This window comes from Apteryx rowi, unplaced genomic scaffold (assembly GCF_003343035.1).
Source record: "Apteryx rowi isolate R43461 unplaced genomic scaffold, aptRow1 scaffold_419, whole genome shotgun sequence".
Taxonomy (NCBI): domain Eukaryota; kingdom Metazoa; phylum Chordata; class Aves; order Apterygiformes; family Apterygidae; genus Apteryx; species Apteryx rowi.
This window is the reverse complement of record NW_020450661.1, coordinates 515,515-521,570: the sequence shown is the minus strand read 5'-3', so window position 1 is coordinate 521,570 and position 6,056 is coordinate 515,515.

Here is a 6,056-nt window from a genome sequence, read left to right as displayed (position 1 = left end):
CAGGTTCACAGTTATAATGATGTAATTTCTCCAGGCAATGGCATGTTTGGGAGTATGGTTAGTATAGTCAGAACAAGCAAACCATCCAGCCCAAAACCACAGAGATACCCCGCCCACCTGATCAGCTAGAAAAGCTGTGCATAAGCCCCGCCTTAACGAATAAAAGTGCTCTAAAACGGCCTGTCTCACCAACAGTCAAATTCTGCTCTTCTTACTTTCACACATAGTGCCATAAAGACATTCAAATAAACAAATGTTACTTACATGAGTGAAAGTTTGCAGGACTGAACCCTAACCACACAACGCAAGGAGCTGGGGTTCAGATCCCTCTGATAAAAGGCCAAAGGCATGTTCCTACAAAACATTTCGCATTCAAGCAAGAACTTCTCAGAAAACTACTCACGTGAGCAAGTGACAAGACCAGATTCTTGCATATTATAAGTGTTGATACTTTCAAAGTTATAGAAAAACTTCTATAACGATGATAGAGTTTTTGCCTACTAAAGTCAAGAATTTTTTAAAAAAAGACTTCACATTCTATAGAATTCTGCTATAATTTTCATTTTCTTTTTCAACTCAGAATTAAACTTACTTTCCAAAGAAGCTAACAACTGCACGGTAACATATGCATTAAAAAAAGCAGACTGTCACACACACCTTAAAAAGTCAGTGCTTTTGTGCCACCATTATATCACTAGAATATAAGTTGCGAATTTGAGTAATTTGAGTAATAACTGGCCAGATTTACAAAAGGGCTAAATTACTTTGATCTAAAAACTGTGATCCAAAACTTTACTTCTCTGAAGCCTAGCCCTAGAGACGCTTCAGTTTTCAGCATTGAAGTCTCCCAGGCACCCAAAGCACTGCTTCAATGAAAGCTCAGTAATGCCTGCTGAGGCATCCCCTGCATGAGGCCCTCAGGGACTGAGTGAAGCCTCCTCTGAACACACACCCTGAGGACACCATCTATTAGGCACCCCCCAGAGCTCCAGACAAAACGCAGGCAGTGGCAGTGGCAATGCTCCATTTCATGCAAAGGTTTATCTTCCTGCATGGAAAGCTTTGTGTTAAAAATCTCATTTCTTCAAGTCCTCAAGGAAAGATGCTCCTCACCATTCTTATCTCCCACATACGCTGCATACTTTTAATGATTATAATAGACCAAGGGCAGATTTACCAGGGAGCTGGGACTGGAAAACTTCATCATCTTCCTCCATTAGCCACCCAGAGTGGGACTAAGCCTCAGGGTGTGACGTTTAAAGGGACTCCCAGCTGCCAGTCAGCCAGTGCCAAAACAACCTATGACTGACATGTGCCTTCTTCAAGGCACAGTCTGGGAGAATCAATGCCTAGAGCAATGCATGATAGTTATCACAGTGACTCTTTTATATCATTATCTACCTGGTGATTAAATGTGACTGGTCAGGGATCAATTGTGGTCATTGAAAAGCTGATTTATTTCACTTCAGAATCCACCTTCAGTATGTCAGCATTGCATGTTGTCAACAGCAGCCATACTTTTACAATGGACTATTTTAATGACTTTTTTTTTTTTAAAACAGTTTGAGCTTTACATGTGATAAGACACAGTGATGGAAATGGAATAGTGAAAGGTAGTATCTAAGAAAGGGGAGCAAGTCAGCTACATTTCAGTTCAGTTTATTAACATTAAAATAAACCACATCAGGCACATATCAAGTAATACCAGAGCAGAAATGAATCCTCATCCAAAAAGGAGAACTTACCAAGTCATTAAATATATAAGATGCACAATGGAAAAGGCAAGCAAAGAAAATGACATTACAATAAACACTGCAGGAGTATTCCAAACAACAGAATCTTCACGCCTTTCAGCAAATCCCGCTTTATAGTATATGATTAACAATGAATTACATTCCTATTGGATAGCTAAAAATCCTTAAAAATCAGCAGAACGAGGACTAGGATTTAAGTAAGCCTTCCCATGTTTATTCAGTTGGTGAAAAAACAAACCCAAGATATTTAATGCAAACAGCTTTCAAGTATGAACTCATCATGATGAATTTGTAAATGGTGAATATTCACCATCCACAAGTCAACTTACTGCTTTACATGCCAGTATTTTCATGCACAGTTTTTTTTAAGCTGTACAATTGGTTTTAGTGACTGGGCTCAGAGAGCTAATCACATTTCAGGGGGTAAAAGGGGTCCCTGAACTGTGTATGTTAATGTACTAGTATTGACAAAAGAAAGCTTGTCAGATTGACTCAGAATCAACACAGCAGTTCAACAGCTAAAAACAGTACTGGCAAGAGGGGTTAATAGTAATTACTGCAGTTATCACCTCAGCTGTGAATCCCAGGGAGACAATTCCATTACAGGATAACAGAACAGAGAAAAATATGTAGGAAATAGGGAACTTTTGAACTGGTTAACCAGCTCTTTCCTTAAAGAGCACCCCCGCCCCGAAATGTGAAAAACGCTCACATATCTGCTTGTATTCTGTTGTCGTCCTTCCAGAGAGGAAGTTTTGTCTGCAATTATTTCTGAACTATAAAAAAAACATAAACCAAACCCACAAAATATTAATCATTTAGTGGGAATTCTGCTCCAAATGTACGTCATCCAGACAAACTTTTTTGCTGCAACATATAAACAAAAGCCCAGACGGAAGTGTTTCTACAGTATTTTCCTGTAGAGCTGATTAACTTACAAATATGGTGATAAGAAGGAGAAAGATGCATCCTGATTAGTTTGGTGGTGACAGTCATAGGACAATACATTAAAAGCATTAAGTTTTACATAAACATTTACATAAACATGCAAAAAATAATTTGACCTGAGCATGCTGGGCATTTTTCACGTTGGGCATACTTTAGGCTTAATGAGTGATGAGGCTGCTGAAGACAGCAGTAAATTGCTTCATATTTTTTGCCCTGTGCAAAATTGTACTTTTTTTGTCTGCATATTGTCAGAACACATTGATTTTTGACCTAGCAAAGCATTCAAAGAGTTGCAAAATATTTACCTAACACTCAACTTTTAGGTCTGCACAGAGCCTTGATGGTGTCAGCAAAAGATTATAAAGTGATAAACTAGCTCTGGATATTCTGGACATGAAGCTTTTAGATTCAGTTAAAACATTTTCCTTGGATTTCCTATTCCTTGGATGAAGGTCTCAGTCATCATATTGAACCTAGGAAGATGGCACAAGAAGAAGTTGAGTATTTATATTGTTTTATCTTTAGTAAATCTTTGAAATCAGAGCTATATTATAAGACTTGACCTATTTAATTCAAATGCAAAGTTAAAAGCTCTAGAAGCTGTTTACAGAAATGGCAATAAACATGCGCAACAATGAAGTACTCATCTAAGTACCTTTGAAGAAGTCACTGGAACTGTCCAAGGAAACCAAAAGTGCAGATTTTCAGCTGTGATTTGCAGTTCTGCTACCCAAAAGTCTAGGAGGCAATCTTTCTTATTGTGTCAGTTATATGACTACAGTCGGTATCCTATACATGTAAGATGCTGATATTTTGACTTTAAATAAGATTTTGGATTCAAAAATGATTTTACTAAAATTCCTCTTTATTCAGTGTAGTAGAGAAGTCCAGTCAACATCTTGTGTAGGGCATTTAGCATGCTTAAGACAACACTTCCAACAGCAAAGCACACTTTTTCTTCACATGGCCCCGAAGGGACTGAAGTTCTTCCTCTCCCCATTGCCATCCTCTAATTGGAGCCATGCCCACCATTAGAACCATGGATCTATCTTTAAGGATATCTCAGAGGGCTTCTGTATGTTACTTCTCTCTCCCATCTGCAGAACACTGCATCTGCTGGTGGCAGTAGTGTTTGGGTGAAAYGTCTACATTATGCACTATGTGGGGCTTCAGTGGGGTAGATAAATGAGTGCAGCTAACAAGCCTCTAAAGTCTGTATTTCACAAGATTTGAAATATTGTAAGCACACAGCTATGAACCACCTCACAGCTCCATTAACACTAGCGGATTTGCTAGCCATTTCCTCTTGTTCCCAAAGCTGGTATCATCTGCTTTCAGCAATGGTAGCGATTATAAAGATCYGGTATAGACCACTACAGTAGCAGCTCTGCATAAGAGCTACGATTTCTTACAGATGCAAAACCTTTATAGATTATTTTTAAATTAACCTGAAATTATCAAAGGGCCGTGTAATAGATGCTGAAGGTGACAGTTCCTTTGATGACAGAATCTGGATGGACAATTTGGGGAAAACAGGATGCAAGAACTGTAACTGTTAGTCTATGTTAGTAGAAAAACAAATCTCTTCCCTCTCAATACATATCTAAAATAACCTCATTATCTACCAACAAATGAAGATGTTCTGGTGTGACTTGATTCCAAAAGTCTTTTCAGTTTTTATATGCCAAAAACTATTTCTGGCAGGTAAAGCATGAGGAAGAAAGCCACTGTGGTTTGATCTGTGGAATGCTGYTGTCAGCAGACAAACACTGAACTCCTACAAAGAAATACAGCCAGCCAAATTGCTGTAAATGCCACCTTGCATTTCTCCAAAGAGCACTGCCACCATCAGAATCAAGTGGCAGGAACAGCAGAAAACAAAGTCACCAGGGCCCCTGCCCCATTCAGCAGCAGGCCTGCACTTTCCCTACTCTTCCTTTAGCTGCTGATATATCTGTAGAAACCTTTCTTGTTGCCCTTCACATCCCTTGACAGATTTAACTCCAGGGGACTTTGGCTTTCCATCACTGCATGCTTGGACAGTGTCTCTATATTTCTCCCAGATCAAGTCATCTATCCCTGCTTCCATCTCCTGTATTCTTCCTTTGTATTTCTGAGTTTAGTCAAGAGCTCCTTGTTTGTCCATGCAGGCCTCCTGCCACCTTTGCTCAATTTCCTGTTCATCCGGATTGACCATTCTTGAGCTTGGAGGTGGTGATCTTTGGGGGTGGGTGGACCGGACACTACAGCACAACACAGCTCTCCTGGACCTCTCTTCTCTCCCAAGACTGCCAAGCAGATCCCTGAATAGGCCAAAGTCTGCACATCTGAAGTCCAGGGCTGTGATCCTGCTATTTGCTTTGTTCCCTTCTCTCAGGATCCTGAACTCCTCCATCTCATGGTCAATGCAGCTGAGGCTGCCCCCAACCTTCACAACTAGTTCTTTCTTGTTTGTAAGTATCAGGTCCAGCAGACCATCTTTCCTCATCAGCTCTTTGACCACCTGCATCAGGAAGTTGTTGTCAATGCACCCGAGAAACCTCCTAGATTGCTTGTGCCCTGTTGTGTTGCCCCTCCAGCGAGTATTGGGGTGATTAAAGTCCTCCATGAGAACCAGGACCTGCAAACATAAGGCTTCTTCCAGCCGTTTGAAAAAGGCCTCATCATCTTCCTGATCAGCCTGCTGGAAGCAGACACCTACCATATCACCACCCACACTGGTCTGCCCTCTAATCCTGACCCATAAGCTCTCAGCTGGCTCATCATCTAGGCATCACCCAGGCAGAGCCCCATGCCTTCCCGTGACTTGCTCATGTACAGGGTCACTCCTCCTCTTTGCCTTCCCGGCCTGTCCTTCCACAGGAGCCTGTATCCATGGCAGTGCTCCAGTCACGTGAGCAATCCCATCACAGCTGTGTGATCCCATGAGATTGTACCCCTGCAATTGCACACAGACCTCTAATTCCTCCTATTTGTTCCCTGTGCTATCTACAGGCACTTCAGGGAGGCACTCAGTTGCGTCGATTTCCCAGAAAAGTTATGAGAGCTTCCTCATGATGCTGCCTTCTCAACACCTCCTTATTTGTGCGCTTACACTTGGGGCAGGTCCCTTCTGCCATGTTTTGTTGTTTTTGAGGTCTCTCCTTACCTCATCATCCTACCATTCTGCTTGCGATGCTGGTCCACCACTTTATTCAATTGTGAATCACAGAATCACAGAATCACAGAATCACAGAATCACAGAATCACAGAATCGCTGAGGTTGGAAGGGACCTCTGGAGATCATCTAGTCCAACCCCCCTGCTCAAGCAGAGTCACCTAGAGCACCTTGCACAGGATCGCGTCCAGGCGGGT